Source organism: Lissotriton vulgaris, chromosome 1_1, assembly GCF_964263255.1.
Source record: "Lissotriton vulgaris chromosome 1_1, aLisVul1.2, whole genome shotgun sequence".
Taxonomy (NCBI): Eukaryota; Metazoa; Chordata; class Amphibia; order Caudata; family Salamandridae; genus Lissotriton; species Lissotriton vulgaris.
Window position 1 is genome coordinate 2089806758 of NC_141685.1, and position 18442 is coordinate 2089825199.

An 18442-nucleotide genomic window follows, 5' to 3' on the forward strand; every position below is an offset into this window, starting at 1 on the left:
TGTATCACAAAGACTGATATAATCTGGCTCTGTTAAGTTGCTCAGGATCTCCGATGAGATTGTATCGCTTTTGTGTACGAGTGCTCGTGTGAATGAGATAGTCTGATGGGTGAGAGTGAAGTGTTGATGGATGAGTGTGGGGTTATCTGTGCATTTATTATTTGTATTTCGATTTTAAAGTTGAAATGCTGGTTACCTTGACTCCAACACAGCTACAGATGAAGACATGGATGGTATCATTTGAAGCAATGTTAATCTAACCCACTGTTCAAGTATTTATTTACTGTTCAAGTGTTCAAATGCTTAAAATAATGCAGCACTTTTGTAAACCAAAATGTTAGAGGCCTTGTTGGTATCCTGCTAACTGTTTATCTATTTGTTTAAGTGTTGTGTGCATGTTCAGACAATGATGAACTTCTGTGACCAACAATGAACAGTAGTAACATTATAAAATATATACAAAAACAGCATAAAATATTTTTATACGAAAAAATTAACAATAAAAATATATTTTTGAATTAATACTGTTGCAAGTCACTGATATTGGGTTGATTGCTGTTAATGATTCTTAGGAGGCCAAATTATAAAGTAATATAGGTCAGTTGAGAGGTTCTTCCTTTCATGTTTGCTGTTTCCCCCTCCTCTTGGTCCTGAAAACTATTAGGGGGTACCATTTCCTTTTGGAAAGAAAAAGCCTCGCCAGACCACAGTGACATATTTGTACATGACCAGGAGGACAAGGCAAAGATGAAAAAGTCTGCCAGACATGTGGCATCCTGAGACTCCCTCCAGGCTCAAACCAAGAGATGTAGTGCTTGTGTGTCAGCGTCAAATATGGAAGTCAGACAGTACCTCCTGAACTGGCCACTGATGATTACAGCAGTCTAAGGGACAATTATGACAGCAACGTCAAAGATGCAAGCGTAGCCAAATTTGTTATGATTAAAAGGCATGAAGACAGGAGAAGGATATATTTGAGTATATTTATTCTGAACAATACTAAAAGTATTTTAAGTTTTGAGGAAGTTGCTGGGGCAAGTAATGTGGAAAACAGTCTGAAGTATTTTTCGGTTCCGCCCCCGGCGGTACTTCGTAGCATCTGTCAGGGGATTAAGTCTGGCTCCCCTCGGGACCCGGCACCCACCAGGGTGATGGGAGAGAGCCTCCTGGTTCTGGAACCGTACATCAGGCATGTACTTCAGATCTCGTTTGCCTCCGAAACGCTTACAGAAGACTGGAAGAAAGCGGTATTTCTTCCTATAAAGAAGCCCAATGTGAGTCATGAAGTACTTGAGAACTTGAGGCCAATTTCTCTACTACCATACCTAGCCAAAGTGGCTGAGAAAGTGGCTAATGTTCAACTGATGGCACACTTAGAGAAGAACAGCAACCTGCACTCCTCCCAATCCGGCTTCCGGTCAGGTTTCTCGACTGAGACGGGCCTTTTGAGAGCGACTGAGACACTGAGACGAGGGGCGGATGCCGGACACACCATGGCTCTGGTGATGTTGGACCTAAGTGCGGTGTTTGACACTGTAGCTCATTCCATCTTGCTGCAGTGTCTAAACAAAACGGGTGTCACAGATTCCGCGCTGGGATGGCTGAAATCTTTCCTCACAGGGTGAAGCTTTCAGGTTCAACGAGGCTCCGTTAGATCATCAGTGACAGCTTTAGAACGGGGGGTGCCGAGTCCAACTTTGTTTAACCTATATATGGCCCCCCTGGCCGAAGTGGTGCAGGCGTATGGTGTGGAGTTAGTCTCCTACGCTGATGACACCCAACTGCTGATCTCTCTGTCCCAAGCACCTCCAACAGCAGCATCCAACTTCAAGGCCTGTATGCAGGCTCTGGCCGTTTGGATGAGCTTGCTCTGTCTGAAGCTTAACGGCTCCAAGACGGAGGTAATGGTGATTGGTGGGAACAACCTGAATTGGACACCGGATTGGTGGCCATCATGTCTGGGTACTACGCCCGTTCCCTGTAAGGAGGCAAAGAACCTGGGGATATGGGTTGACCCCACTCTATCCTACGAAGGCCACATTTTCCGCCTAGTGGGAAAGTGTTTTGGGGTGTTAAAAACACTTAACCACACCTTAGACTTACTTCCTCTGGATGCTAGACGCACCATGACTTAAGCATTGGTGACGTCTCGAATAGACTACGGAAATATCCTGTTTTTAGGCACCACAGAAAAGAGCATGGGGCGCCTGCAAGTCCTTCAAAATACGGCCGCTCGTCTGGTCCTGAGACTTCGCAAAAGAGCAGCATCCAAACCCGCTCTCGCTGCTCTACACTGGTAGCCGGTCAGGAAGAGAGTTATGTATAAAGCTCTCCTAATATGCCACAGGATACTCTGGCATAAATCTCCATCCTATCTCCAAGACCTGGTACACAGATATGAGCCTAGTAGAGCTCTACGCTCAGAAGGAACGGGCCTGCTGAAGGTTCCCCACGTAAAAAGAGCGAAACTGGGAGGTCGCTCTTTTAGAGTCGTAGCGGCTCTAAACTGGAACAGACTTCCGATTGGCCTCAGACTGGAAGGATCGGAGACTAAGTTTAGAAGTCTCTTAAAAACCCATTTGTACAGTCTTTAAAACACTGCTGGGGTGGGGGAGGTACCACTGCTGTTTGCGAATCTTAATCTCCGCAGCCCGGGGACACGCCGGGATGGCGTCACCAGGCGCTTTATAAACTACATTATTATTATTATTATTGATTGAAGAAAGATCCCAAACAGCTTCTTGCCAGACACAGCTGGACCAACTGTCAATGATGCCACAGAGATGACATCACTCTGGAATTTCCACCACATCACAGAGATGAGCCATTCCAGGCAGCATTTCAATGGAATATAACAGCCCTACTCCATCACCAGGAACAGCTCCCATTGCAAGGAGTTCCTGATGCCGGAAAATGATGAAGAAGTAAGGAGCAAAAGTGCCTGCATGCCGCTTCAGAGCAGTGCCACTATAGGGGTGGAAGAATGGGCTCCAACCGCTGGTGTTGGGCCTAATTGGAAAGAGAACAAGGAAGTTGGACAAAACAGTTGGCAATCCCAAACTCCTGAGAGTTCACACCCGTGCAAGTGATACGGAAGCCCACAAGACTGATTGAATAAATATGCCAATGAATGTTTTTTTTTTCTCTCTCACTCTCTCTCGCCCTCTCCGTCCTTCTATCCCTTTCAACTTACCTATTGTTTCAATTAGAGAGGTGTTTGTTATTTTGTTAACAAAGAGAGGAATTGTCACAGGGATGGAATGCAGCAGGGCACTAGTGCTGGACACTGGAAACAGTTTTTGCTCAGCAGGGGAGGAGCGGGAAGTGGAAGGGCACCCTGGGACACACGTACGCTATTGGATTCGTGAGGGCAACAGCCGGGACGAGGGGCTCCCGCATGGCCCATACCAACTCTGGCCTCAAGTAAGAATAACGCATCTGTACTACTACTACCTGCCTGGCCCAGTGTGTTCCTTGTGCTGTGGAACCAAACCATGTTACAGCTTGCAGAAGCTGTCCATGGTCAAATGGAAAAATGCAAGCGACTTGGCTGGATTGGTCCCAGTCATATTTTCTTTGGAGTTATCAATATCAAAATATTTGATGGATTGAAACATATTATAGATGCTCGGACTTTTTCTCTGGAAAAAGAGACCAATTCATTACACCATGCAGTTGAGGCTTCTGGTGCAGGATCTTTAGAAGGAGACTCTAGAAGGGTTTTCACAATGCGAAAAAATGTTCTGACCAAATGAAGGGAGGTTCAAAGGTCTCTAGCCCATTATCTGTAGAACAAATCGCATCAGGTAGATGACTTTTCTCATAAGTGGGTCCTGACATGCTTTGTATTACTTGAGTAGCCTTCAAATCATACCAAAAACTTTGTTAGACAGACCACAACCCAAAAGTTCGTTATCACAGTGACTTTAGTAAGTCAGGAATGAATGAATGAATGAAAATGAATGAATGAATGAATGAATGAATGAAAAGTAACTTATATTGCGCAACTAAAACCCGAAGGCATCAAGGCGCCTAACAAAAAATTCAAAAAAGGCAGAACAAAACTACAGGTAGGCTTTAGCGAATAGCCGAGTCTTCAAAGCCTTTCTGAAAGACTGCATAGTGGGAAGGGACTTAATTTCAACAAGTAGAGCGTTCCACATTTTCGGGGCTAGGCTGGAGAAAGCTTTGCCCCCCATTTAGCTCTGCGGAAGCGAGGTACAGATAGCAGGGACTTATTGGTAGAACGCAGATTTCTGGAGGGGGTATAAGGGACCAAAAGGACTCTTATCCCACCTAACCTATTTCTTGCTAGGGCCCCATAGGTCAGACACATTATTTTAAAGGAAATCCTATCCTCAATCGGGACCCAGTGTAAAGGTTTCCTTGCAGAGGTGGCTGACGCCCGTTTGGGTAGGTCTAACACAAACTTGGCCGCCGCATTCTGGACCATTTGTAAGCGCAGAAGCAGCCCCTTGTTAAGTCCTGCATACAGCGCATTACAATAATCAAGTCGGGAGCCTATAAGGGCGACCACGACTTGCTTTCTTGCCTGTTGACTTAGGTAGTGCATAATCTTCCTCAGAATGTAAATTATGCCCCAGCAAGTGGAGACTGTTCTATTCACCTGCTGACGCATATTGAGGGTAGGGTCAATCAGGACACCCAGATTTTTAGCTAAGGCAGCAGGTGCCGGGCATGTACCCAAAGATGCGGGCCACCAATTCTCCGACCAGATGTCCTCCTTTCCTCCAAACACCAGGATCTCCGTCTTCTCACCGTTTAACTTCCATGAATTGCAAATCATACATTGAGCGACTGCCTCCATAAAGAGTCTAAAATTGGAGGCAGCCAAGGTGACAGGCTGGGAGAGAGAGACCAAGATCTGGGTGTCATCGGCATAAGAGGCTACCTCCATCCCAAAAGATCTGATAAGTCTGGCAAGTGGGGTCACATAGATGTTAAAGAGGGTCGGACTAAGTGCCGACCCCTGCGGGACCCCACAAAGCACAGGCAGGGATGGAGATAGAAACTCCCCCGGCTTTACTCTCTGTTCCTTCTGGTCAAGGAAGGAGGTCAGCAGACTCAGTGCAGACCCCTCCACCCCAATCTCCCTCAGGCGAGATGTTAAGACCGAGGGAGAGAGGGTATCAAACGCAGCCGTGAGATCTAACAGGATAAGGAGGGTGGTCTGGCCCCTATCAGCTTGGGTGCGGATGTTGTCCAACACTATGGTAAGGGCCGACTCGGTGCTATGCCCCCTCCTAAATCCGTGCTGCGAATGATCCAGATGACCAGAGTCTTCCAGAAAGACTGCAAGATGCTGGTTGAGATGGATTTCCAGCATCTTGGCAGGCGCGGGAAGCAGCGAAAAAGGACGAAAGTTTTTGAGGACACCTGGATCCAGTGTTGGCTTCTTGAGCACTGGCTTTACCACTGCCCTCTTCCATTGTGAGGGGAAAATACCATCCCTCATTGCCCTATTCATAATATCCAGGAGGGGAGGTAGAAAAGTCTCCTTGCACTGTTTGAGGAGCTTAAGAGGGCAGGGATCTAAAGGGGAGCCCGACTTGGTTTTATTCAGGAGGTTTTCTAATTCCTGAAGAGAAAGGGGTGGAAAAGTAGCTAAGCACACTACGGGGGTGTCCTCCACCATAGTTGGGGCAAAAGCAAAAGTACCGGAAGAATCACTGCTTGAAGCCTTCTGTAGCTCTAGGGCCGCATAGATATCAGCGATCTTTGCCTGAAAGAAAAGGGCTATGTTATTGCAAAGTTGTTGAGAACCAATAACGGGATCAGGAATCTGGAGGGAGGTAAGGGAATAAACGATTTTAAAAAGCTCTTTCGGGGAGGAGAGTGAGGTGGTACGTGCAGTGAAATATTCCTGCTTAGCTCTTTTTACCTCCACCTTATAGCCTCTCACTAAGATTTTGTGAGCTTCTTTCTCCCTCAAATCCGAACTGACCCGCCAGAGACGCTCCTGCCTCCTAACTCCCTGCCTAAGGAGTCTTAATGGCTCCGAGAACCATGGGGCCGACGGCTTTTTTCTAGCAGAGTAGCACATGCGGACGGGGGCGAGTTCATCCAGCGCAATTGTGACTGCCTTTTCTAATTGAGAGACCGCCAAGCACACATCTTCTTCCTGAGAAATAGTCGCACTGGGAATCCTAGGGGCGAGATTATCATTTGAGATGTTCCTAAAATTCTGCCGGGATTCCTTTTTACTCAGGCCCTTTCCGTTGCTAATCGTAATAGGGTAGGACACTTCTATCGGGACAGCATAATGATCCGTCCATGAAAGAGGGAGAGGGTCTTTAACCGTCAGCCTGCTGTCATTTGAGAAAACCCCATCAAGCGTATGACCCGCTTGATGGGTAGCACCCCTCACAAGCTGGTTAAGCCCACAAGCAGATAGAGCATCTAGCAGTGAGTGGGTTTCACTAGACTCCAAATCCTCTAAGTGATAATTAAGGTCTCCCAGGACCGTTAAATGCTCGCTACCAAAATAAGGTTCTAAAATAGTGAGTATATTTTGTCCAAAATTAGCCCTAGACCCAGGAGGTCGATAGATCAGGACCCCTGTAAAAGGAATCTCAAAGGAACCTTGTAAGCAAAAATACAGGGCCTGAAAGGCATCCTGAGGGTCAAACAGCGGGGAAGTGTAGCATAGGAGATTGTCCTTATATAAGATGCCCAGCCCTCATCCTATACGTCCTACTCTATCCTGCCTGGCCAAAGAGTAGCCTTCTGGGACGGCTTCCACTAGGTCAGGACCAGAGGAGTCTTTTGCCCAGGTTTCCGTGACGAAAACCCAGGAGGGTTTTCTATCTAGGACAAGTCCCTAAACTCGACATTATGCTTAATTAATGAACGAGCATTAATAAGGAAGCCACTTTCAAGCGAGAAATTTCCTCTCAGGTTACTACTCTGTCCGGACAAAGAGGGAATTAAGGGAAAAACAGACCCCATGTGGCCTTCCAGAGGGCAACCACAGCGGGGGGGGGGGGTTAGAAAAATCCTCAGGAATATTCTTATGGTGGCAGTCAAGTTCAGTTGGCCTTAGCTTTAGCAGATCATAGCTAGAATACCTGACACCCATGAAATCCCCATCAGAAGGTCCGGTCAGCCAGCCGTCCAGCCCGTCCTCAGCGCGGACGGGTGCAGACAGGCTTGACTCCGGCGTGACTCCGGCGCTGCTCCGGCGCACACGCAGCGTGCACACGCTGCGCGCAGTTGTACAAGAGCTACATAGGGCTCTAGCTAGTCAACCTGACTGCTGGAGCACTGTGTGGGTGGCGTCAGCGTCCCCGGAATACCCCCAAGATGGCGCTCAAAGTCGTGAGAAGCGCGATGGACAAACCGCTGAAGTCGCGGTGCAGGGCACTATTATGGTGCAAGAATGCGGAAGGTGGAAGGTAGGAATTAAAAACAGGGGATACTGATCAAAGTAACATGAAAAATAATAAATCCAAAAAACAGGAATTTTTAAAATAGCAGAAGCGCCTAAATAACCAAGCGCTGCGCGAAGTAATGCATGATATCGTAAATGGCACAACTCGAGTATTGTTCAAAATCAAAAAGGTCTTTTATTTTCAGGTCTTCATCACAGTTGACATGTAGACATAGAGATATTCACAGCCGACACGTGTTTCGTCTTGGGACGACTTTTTCAAGGCTATAGCAAACTGTATTGGCGTATGCTTCCACGACGTTTCCTGAATTGTAGAAAAGAGACAGGTATAAAGAGAACCAGGCTTCTGTACAAATCGAAGCTGTTCAAGACGAACTCTGTTCCAAATATGGTGAAAAGAATAAAGTGAGTAAAATCCTTTAAGTACAAAGTCTTGCTGCCTATATTGGTAAAAAGGTCCCGTATGGTCTGTGGTACTTAATCTGTATGGATCACTGTATCCAGAGCAGAGAAAAACTGTTATATTTGAAACAGCATAAAGAAACGTAGTTCCCGGGGAGCAATAAGTTCTTGAATCAAAGTACAAAGACTGCACAGTACAGTTCAAAGGCAACAACACCACGACACTACTACGTTCTTCACCATTATCCGGTGGCTCATCCCGAACTCGTGGTGTCGTTGCCTTTGGCACGGTGTTCGACATTGAGCACGCTGGAGAATATCCCAGTGTAGACGTTCTTACTTTAAATACAAACCTCTACAGAGGTGCTGGCCAACATATACCACTGCCATCTTGGGCCTTCAAATCATGTAGGAAGCCTATGGCCTGAGCATTAGCTGGGTCCTCAAGATGGAGATTTACATCTCCTAAAATGAAGACATTTGCTCTAATACTAGCCACATGGCCGGCTACTTCTGAAAGAGAATGAAGAAATTTAGCACATGGACCAGGGGGTCTGTATAACAATATCCCAGGGAATGTTGCTGTGGAGGAGAAGTTTATGGCAAGGATATAATTTCGCAATCTAAAATGTGTGGGTTCAGTGATACAGCTGAACTCATCCTTAAGGATAATTGCTGGCCCTCCACCGTTCATGTTCTCATGATCTTTGCGTAATATATAGTACATATAGTAGTCCTTTTTGTACTTTTCACGCTTTGTGACTCCCTCAGACATCTACTAGAAAACAGAAGGTTGTTGAGAGGCTAAGATGAGAGGTTAAGTGAGGTCCAAGGGGTCAACAATACTATATCTTCCACAGTCACAGGGTGTGTTATGTGGTGTCACTTCGCCTATCCTTGGCGGTCAAAGGGTGTGTTATGTGGTGTCACTTCCCCTATTCTTGGTGGTCAAAGGGTGTTATGTTGTGTCACTTCCCCTATCCTTGGCGGTCAAAGGGTTTTTTATGTGGTGTCACTTCCTCTATCTTTGACGTGTTGGTGAAATAACATCCGTGGTGTACAGTGTACACAGCATCTAGTGTGCAACCGGAAAATGTTGCTCGTAATAATTCTCGTGTTAGCACAAATAGCTCAAAAAAAGGCTTCCTTCCTCGGACTATAATAACGCCATCTACATTTCTTTGGCATCGAAGGTGTTAACAGTAATTGTTGTGCTGCAGTATACCGGAATTCCTTTGCCACGGACATACGCACCGGGGAGAATGTACAGTGGAGCGCCTGATAAAGCATGATGTCGATTTTCCAGCAGCATCACTAATGAGCGCAGAGTTCAGCCCAGAGACAGAGCTGCACGCCGAGGCGTTCCACCGTAAATGATGATGGCTGGTAAGAGAGGAAAGCGAGAGAGTCTGGTTTTCTGCCTAAAGACACCCAATGTCGGACTGGGAGAGAAAATAGGCCCGGCACCAAATTAAAAGTGGCCTCCTTTGAGAATCAGATGGCTTAAAAAGTGGTCACACATTTTAAAATCAGGGTACTTTTAAAATTGTAAAGACACTCTATGAAGGTGGTTTGTAAGGTATGCATTTTGCTTGATGCAGCAATGTTTGTGGTGATAGTAGAAATCTACAGTAACGAGCTATCAAACAGCAAAAAGAAGAAAAAAACACACACTGACTTGTCAGACCAATCCATGAGGCAATGCCAATTTACCCGATACTAGGCCAGTTCGACCCTGAAGCCACCTATCATTTTGCTAGTGCAGTTCTGATGCAGACGCCATGTCTCTGTAACTAGCAGCAATATCAACATTTATTTGTTCACCCGTGAGATTCGCAGATTCTAAAAAAGGGTATAGATGAAAAAAAAGAGTTAACAAGTATGTTCTCATTTTTTGATCGAGGTGCTTAATTTATGATTTGATGATGGCTCACACTAACTCAAAGGCAGTATAGAAGAAAGGTAAGAGAAACCAAGAAAGGTGAATGCATTTGCAAACTCTTGTGCAATTAAACTGAAGAGAAGGTCGGCACATACCTATTACTCACAAGCTGCTTGTATTCATACTGTTAGACCGGACGGTCTTTGGCGGGGTCTTTATCCAAACATTTTGCCTTCTCATCTCCTGTTTGTTGAAATTCGTTTTTTGCCTTTGTAATGTAAAAAGGATTTGTAAAGAGTGAACTAATCACCTGCAAAGGTATCCAGGCACTGAACAGGTGTGGGTGGTCAGGAGCATCAGTCGAAGAGCCAGATATTCAGTTTCCTGCAGAATATTGTGAGTGTGTTGGCTGCTCTGATGTCCTGGGGGAGGGTGTTCCAGGTCTTTGCTGCTAGGTAGGAGAACGATTGGCCTCCTGTCCTGATACTGCGAATGCGGGGGTTGTGTGTGAGTGATAGAGAGGCTGATCGAAAGTTCCAGGTTGGTTGGTGAAAGTGCAGTCAGCGGTTGAGGTAAGTGGGTCCCTTCTGATGTAGTGATTTGTAGGTGAGGGTGAGTATCTTGAGCTGGCCATGTTTCTATATGGGAGTCCCTGGGGTTCTTCTTGGAGGTGAAGCATGATGTGGGTGCGGTGGGGAAGGTTGAGAAGCGGTCTTCCTGCACCATTTTGGATGGTTTGGAGCTTGTATGTGAGGGGCGTGGGTGGCAATTCCGTAGCAGAGGGTGTTGCCGTAGTCTAGCCTGCTTGTGCTCAATGGCTGGGTAACGGTTGTTCTGGTGTCGAGGAGAAGCCATTTAAAGATTTTTCTGTGCATGCAGAGGATTTTGAAGCAGGCAGATGTGATGGCGTTGATTTGAGGTTTCATAGAGAGTTTGGTATCCAGGATGATGCCCAGGTTTTGTGCCTGGTCTGTGGTGTCGGGGTGCGTCCCAGATTGGTGAGGGGTGGCATCCCTTGGGGAGTTGTTGGGTCAGAAAATCAGGACTTCTGTTTTCTTAGTGTTTAATTTTCAGGCAGTTGATGCTCAAACCCTTGTGGCCATCTCAATTAAGCAGCTTTTGAAGCTGTTTTTACTGTTGTTGGGTTCTTCTAGGAGGGGCAGGATGAGTTGAGCAGCATCGGCGTATGGCATGATGTTGAGTTTGTGGGAGTGGGTGATCTGCGCTGGGGAGGCAGAAGGACGAGCTGAGGCGGGCAGGCGAGTGGGCCTGAGGTGGCTGCAGTACCAGGCACCTACTCAATGGGGTTGTGCTATGGCAGTCATTAGGTAGGTCTTGGGGGGAGGCGGAGCTAGGAAGCCAGGTCTGTAGAATTGCAGGAAGCCACTCTGGCATGAGCGGAGGAAAACCTGAAAGAGAATAGAGAGAAGAGAAAAAGGCAACCAAGGCCAAAAAACAATGAGAATGACAATGTGAAAATTAGACAACTGACAAGTGGGCCAAGCAGAGGGAATGCAAACAAGTAACAAATGGGGCAGGCAAAATGAGACAAGTGACAAATGGGAGCAAGCATAGGAGATACAGACCAGTAGTTAATAAGGCAGATGGGTGAGCAGAGGCGGGCAGGATAAGGGACCTGAGGTTGGCTGGGGCACCATGCACCAACGCCTTTTAGGACTTTAGGACTCTGTACTCTTTGCCACTGCTAACCGCTACCAAAGTGCTTGTGATAATCCTTAGAACATGGTAAAATTGGCATACACCCAATTGGCATATTTACCTTTAAGTCCCCAGTAAAGTGGTACTACATGTACCCAGGGACGGTTCATTAAATGCCACTAGTGGGCCTACAATACTCATTGTGCCACACATTCAAGTAGCCTTTTTAAAACATTGCTCAGGCCTGCAATTGGCGCATATATATGCAGTTTTTAAACTGCCAATCCAACCTTGTAAAACAAACCTTTTGCCAAACGTAACCCCCCGTTTTAATACATATAAGTAACCCCTATGGAAGCCCCTAAACAGCCCATAAAGCAGGATACATTGTATTTAAAAAGGTAAACTTGTTTTTCCGTTTTACATGTCCTGATAATGAAAAACTCATACATTTATTTTTTACTTCTGTGAGGCCTACCTCTCCCATATCATAACATTGGGATACCTTATTTCATTTGATGCTTGCTAACTTTTGATTGAGAACAGGAGAATTTTCATGTTGGGTCTCATAAGTAATATAAAATCCTCCTTAATGGCAAAGTTGGGGTTTAAGTCACAATTCTTAAAATGCCACTTTTAGAAAGCTTTTTAAGAAAAAACTGGATCTGACCACCTTTTTTGGTGTCTGCTTTTTATTTTAGCAGGAAAAGGACCATTCCAGACCTATTTTCACTGGTCCTGACTTTCATTTTCCAAAGTTTCGGTATTGATATGCCTCTTATTATTTGTTTAGCTGTACATGAAAAGATACACACAAATCCATTAATATAGGAAAAAGTGAATATAAATTTGACAAAACGAATTGAAATTTGATAAAAAATGTCAAACAATGCAATTAATCAAAAATACTTTACATCATTACACCAAATGCATTAGTCACACAAATCACAAGTATTTTGCTGTGTTTCACCAACTTTCGTCAAACCAACTATAATAGTAACTCCTAAATACAACTTATTTACTCTATTTAGTAGGGTTCCTAAGGCCATGGGGTGATTGCTTTGAGCATTATTGGATTTATCGATTATTGGAGTCTCTAAAATGCTATTCAAGCTAGGTTCATTACCCTCAGGAAGAGAAAAAAATGCAGACGTGTTTCTGATCCCGGTGATTTTTCAAGGGATCGTCTTCAGGGCTGATCATGACATGGTGTACTCTACAAATTAAAATATTAATATACATTTTATTTATTCCTCTTTCTCCAATTGATTGTTTCTAATTTTAAATTCATTATTTTTTAGTTACCTGTGCAATAGTTCAAAAAGTGGAAGGGTCTGAATTTTTGTGGAAGCAGTTTTAAGACTGGAAAAAATGGATTTGAAAAGGCAAGTTAAAAAGATGAAAAACAATGGAAATTTAAACAAAACGTTTGATTAGTAAACAATGCTTACTTGATTTGGCACGGAGCCGCATGTATTTATTTCTTCAGTTTTCGTGTGGTAGACTGATAAGGGCAGTAATATGCTTTTTATGTTTTTCAACTCCTTTACTTGAACAATGGGGGCAGAAGTAGAAGAGCTCATTTATAGTTGTTTATCTAAACATGAAATCAGAGTTTTATTCCTGTATATTTTGAAGCATACTCATTTTCTCGTGTGTTAAAACGTGCCAAACTTATTATAGGACACTGCTTCTGCTTATAAGTTTATGATGAGAAATCTGGAGGGGGAATGCAAACATGTTTTTTAAACAAATTGAACTTTTTTTTGAGCAGGCATTACTCTGCATGTTCGTAAAAACTAAACTCACTTCATTTTCATTTGATGTAATGTAATGTAATGTAACGCATATTTATAGAGCGCAACTGCCACCCAAAGGGTATCCTGGCGCTTGACCACAACACTACCTACATATGACATACATTACACAGCCCTTGGAAAAAGATGACTTTTAAGGTCCTTTTTGAAAGATAGCAAATCCTGCTTACACCTCAGGGATAACGGTAAGGAATTCCACGATTTGGCGGCCGTAAAGCTGAAGGAGCGGCCGCCCATCCTTACCCTTTTTATCCTGGGGACTGTCACCAAGAATGCCGAAGAGGACCTTAGAGTTCTAGAGGCTGAGTACCAGGAGAAAAGATCTTGTAACATCACTCGACCCAGACCATGCAGAGCTCTGAAGACCAGACAGGAAGCCTTAAACCGGATCCGTTGCTGGACCGGCAACCAGTGAAGGTCTGAAAGTGCAAGGCAAGAAGAGGCAGAACGAGGACGAGATAGGGCCAGCTTAGCCGCCATATTCTGGACCCGTTGCAGCTTCAGGAGCAGAGTGTTGGGAGCCCCTAGAAGCAGTGCGTTACAGGAGTCTAGCCTACTGAGGATGATACTACGCACTATTTCAGTCCTAGCCGAAGGGGGAAATAGCGGCAGAATTTTCCGGAGTGTACGAAGCAATAGCATGCATGTTGCCGTGGTTTTATTGACAAAGGCATCCAACTGAAGGTTGGGCCCAAACATGACACCCAAATTGCGCACGGACTCGGCAGCCGCCACAGTGCCTAAGATGGAAATAGGCCAGAACTCCTCTGGTAGAGGGCGGGGCAGCCGATCCAGAGTTCAATGGAGAACCTCCGTCTTCGATCCATTAAACTGGAGCGAGTTCTGGCGCAGCCAATCTGCCGTAGAGGTCATGCAACGATGAAATGTTTCCCTAGAAACCGCATCCTCGCCATCAAAAGAAAAAATAAGTGAGTGTCATCGGCATAATTGATGACCGTTATGCCGAATGACTTAATCAATCTTATCAATGGGCGAAGATACAGGTTAAATAGGATCGGGCTGATAGCCGAGCCCTGAGGCACGCCCTGATTTACTTTTTTGACAGCTGACCGAAAAGGTGGCAGAGCCACGGTTTGTTGCCTATTGCAGAGGTAGGAAGTCAACCAGTCCAAGGCTTGACCGGTCACTCCGACCATCTGCAGCCTGCTTAGTAGTACAGCATGGTCAACCGTATCGAACGCGGCCGACATGTCAAGCAGCACCAAGAATGCCGCTCTTCCCATATCGACACGCGAACGTAAGTTATCCAAAACTGTCACCAAAGCTGACTCCGTGCCGTGGGCCGGCCTAAATCCAAATTGGGCCACGTCCAGACAGGTGTTGGATTCAAGGAAGCTAGACAGTACCCTAGTGACCAGTTTCTCCAGTATTTTTACAGAGAAAGGTAGCAGCGAGATAGGTCTATAATTCGCCGGACACAGAGGATCCAAGGTGGCTTTTTTAGCAGAGGTGAAACCAATGCAAGCTTCCAGCTGTCTGGAACCGTGGCCGTAGCTAAGGACTGGCAGCAGATGGCATAAAGCGGGGAAAACAACTCCGCCTGAAACACTTTCCAAAATTTATGGGGTAACGGATCTAAAGAAGATCCAGAAGAGATGCTGTTAGCCAGCAGAAAAAAATCCTCCAAGGAAGGAATAGGAAAGCAGGTCAACTGAGGCTGTACCACCACTTCACTAGCAGCATCAGAGGCCGCTATACTAGCAGAATACGAGGTGGAAGCAGATGGAAAACTAGGCGGGCAAGAGGCCGAGAGCCCATTCAGTATATTCCTGATTTTTTCCTCAAAAGCAGAAGCTAAGGAATCGCATAGCTCCTGGGATGCCGGAGTAATGTTTGAAACACAGGCAGGATTAGATAGATCATTAACTATTTTGAACAAAGTTTGAGACTTGTTCTCTGCCTTGGCCAGTGTATCCTCCATGTATTTCGCCTTTGTATTCCTGATCAACATTTTATAATCTTGAAGGGATTTTTTATAGGACAGTTTGTCCGGATCAAAGTAGTGCCTTCTCCACGCTCTCTCCGCCCGTTTACAGCGTAGTTTCTGTTGGAGGAGATCATTAGAAAACCAGGGCGAAACCTTCCTAGGCTTATATTTTGCTTTACGCAGAGGAGCCACCTTATCCAGTGAATCTACAATCTGCTGGCAAAGAGCAGAATAACTTTCCTCCACATTCTCCACCAAGGAAAAAGCCTTAGGAAGTAATGTGGGTAAAGTGGAACACCTCAGGATCCGCAACCATTGCTGACTAGACTTTAGATTACCAGGGCCAAGCTATGCTAAGCTATGCTAATAAAAACTTCAATGCTCGGTGGTGACGTTTTTTAGGTCTCGCGTATGCAGCACGCATGCTCTACATAGGCAAAAAGACCTTTTGTGATCGCTTTGGCTTTTCAGCAAAAAACGTGCAGGCGTTCCATTGCCTTCAATGGCAACGCGTGCACGTGTGGCGATTCACTTGTGAGAGCGTGCAGCGCCATATAGTAGCAAATATCGCTCCGGGCGCTCTTCGCTCTCGCAAGTGAAACGCACTCGCCCCCTCCTCTCGCCCCTCCCCCTGCTGCCTCCACTTGCCTCCTGATGTGACCCTCTTGTGTGGCAGCGCACGCTCCTTGAAGACTCTCCAACCTGCAAACATCGTCTCGAGATTTTAACCCTGCATTTATCAGGCTTCAGGCCCCTGTTCTCCTGCATCGTCCGTCGGTGGTTTCGCATCAGAGAGCTTCAGGTCAGTTCACTCGCCCTTAAAGCCCAGCTGTAGGCCACACCCATTTTAGAGACCCCCCCATGCACTTTTGTTATCCCAGTTGAAGCCCTGTACATCTCCAAGCTCCAGCCGCATGTAAAGGTTTGTCGTGACAAACTGCTGAATCATTACGACCCAGAGTGTGTCATCACAGAGACCTCCTGCACGTGGGCCCTCGCAGGGCTTCAGAATCAGTGACTCTGCTTTGTTTGTGTCACACAATTCAGGTAGCTTTCAGCAGCAATTGTTTTTTTCCGCGCACCACTCCAGCCCACCAAGAGCTCCATCATGCCCACACAAAGCCTTGGAGGGGAGAAGATAGTGATGTGAAAATTACCTGTAGAGCAAGGGGCATCCGCCTTTATGGCTGGAGGTCACTTTTTTTCTCAAAACAGAAAGAGAAACCTGTGTAGCCAAATAAACTAAAATGGTGCATAAAGTTGGAACAGGTTTCTCAGCAGTGGCTAGGTGTTGAAAAAAGGATTGTTTTGTGTGGAAGAGCGGATGGTGCAGAGTTAAAAGGTGATGATGTCCTAAAACCTCTGCAACACCCAAACGCATGTGGCACGTTAATTAAGATTAAAGTTAACGGCACCCAATAGGTGTGAGGAATGATTAATGGCTTACACACCCATTGGTCATGAGGAAACACGCTAACTCTTGATGGTGTTACCGTTTGGCTTCCTTCAAAACATTTCAAATGTGTTGTCCCCTTGTTTGTCAAAAACAACGTTAAAAATGCTGGGGATATTTTCACAGTGAATATTAGTGTGTGCGTGTGTGTATCTAATGCTGCATTTAATTTCTCTATTCTCTGGGCTGGGTCATTCTAACCTAATAGACATTCTTTTGTAATGCTTTTGTTAAGCTGACAGCCTGCCTTCGTGAGAAAGTCCCTCAAATACTATTCTATGGGGCAGATTTATAAGGCCTTTCCACCACTTTTGTATCATTTTTAACATGGGAAAAGTGACGCAAAAGTGTCTCAAGGAGCTTGTAAATAAGCCCCTATGGTTCTACAGAATGTTTCTAAATTGCTCTAAAATGCACCTTAGGTCTAAAACAGTAACATGTGACATTCAGCTGGGGCAATAAAAACGAGTTTACCAGAATTTCGTCAGCTAATTTGCATTCTGTGGAAATGCGGACCAAATCGAGGTATTCGCCTTCGGCCAAGTACTTTTACATTTACAAATTAAAAGCCAAGTGCTAGACCTGCTATTAGTCAAAGAGTTATTTTGGGAAAAAAACTCTTAAGTTCAGAAATGACTTTTGAATATTAATAATTTGATATTTTCTGGCATAAAGTTGTAGCTCCAAAAGTTGAATAACTGAAATTTAGACAATTAAGAGCAACATGGAAACAAAAAGTTATGAATGCCATCATTATTTTTTGGGAAAATATTCCAATCAAGTTTGGTACCATAATAAAATAAAGTTTCAGCTGATCATACAAAAGTTATAGGTGATCGTATGGTGAATGGCAAGATTGAAAACAAGCATTGGCATACCCAATAGGTCTCGCCTTTGGGACCTTATACGTGTTTAGCCATGCAACACTTGATGCTGTCGCACCAAGGATATTGTGCTGGATAACTAAACACTTATAAGGTCCCACCAAAGGCGAGACCTATTGGCTATGCCAATGCATCTTACTTATTATGCTTTGACACTTTACCACTTTGTGATAGATTGAATAATTGGGCCCAGATTGTCCAAATGATTTATCTTTGATTGTACTTCCTGAAATGAAAAATAAGCATGTCAGGATCTGAACGTTCAAAATATTCCTTTGATTTCAGATTTTATTTAACTTTTCATGGCTTCGGAGTTATCACTGTAATGTACCGGCTTACATGTTTAAACTTTTGCCTTGCGCTTCTCGAGAGACTTACTGATTATACGAGGTGTATCATCATTTTCGACTTTTTGTGTGGGACAACAAAACAGTTCAAAGCGCCTGACAATATCGCAATTAGTTTGAAGCCTGGTTTTGTCGCAAAAACGTATTACGTTAAGCGTTTGGTTTGAAAGTAAAGACGCTACTGCTTATGTGCTGTTACTTAATTGCAGCGTCCCCCTGTGCTCGATTATGATAGATGCCGGCTTAAGATGTTAATTTTACTTCACTCAACGTCAAGCTGACAAGAAAAGAGAAAAGCCTATAACATTATGTGGGCGATACAGTCCCCCAATTCTCCGCTTTTGTTAAGCACTTACTTCTCACTCCGGCGTTGGCTCCAGTGGCCTTTCGTCTGCAAGTTTGGCATTCCAAGCCTCTTGGTCTCTTCCGGTTTTAGACGGAAAGTATTTGTGTTAGACCTCTGGTGATTCTGGGAACATGGGACTGGATCCAAATAATGAAGTCATAGTTTTGATGGTTCGGGCAAATGAGTGCTGTTTGACCGGGCTATTATTACTGAATTGGTCGTTAAAACTCGGTCCGAGTATGCAAATTAAATGAACTTTTCTCCATTAAGTCCTATTTTGTTCGGCACGCACT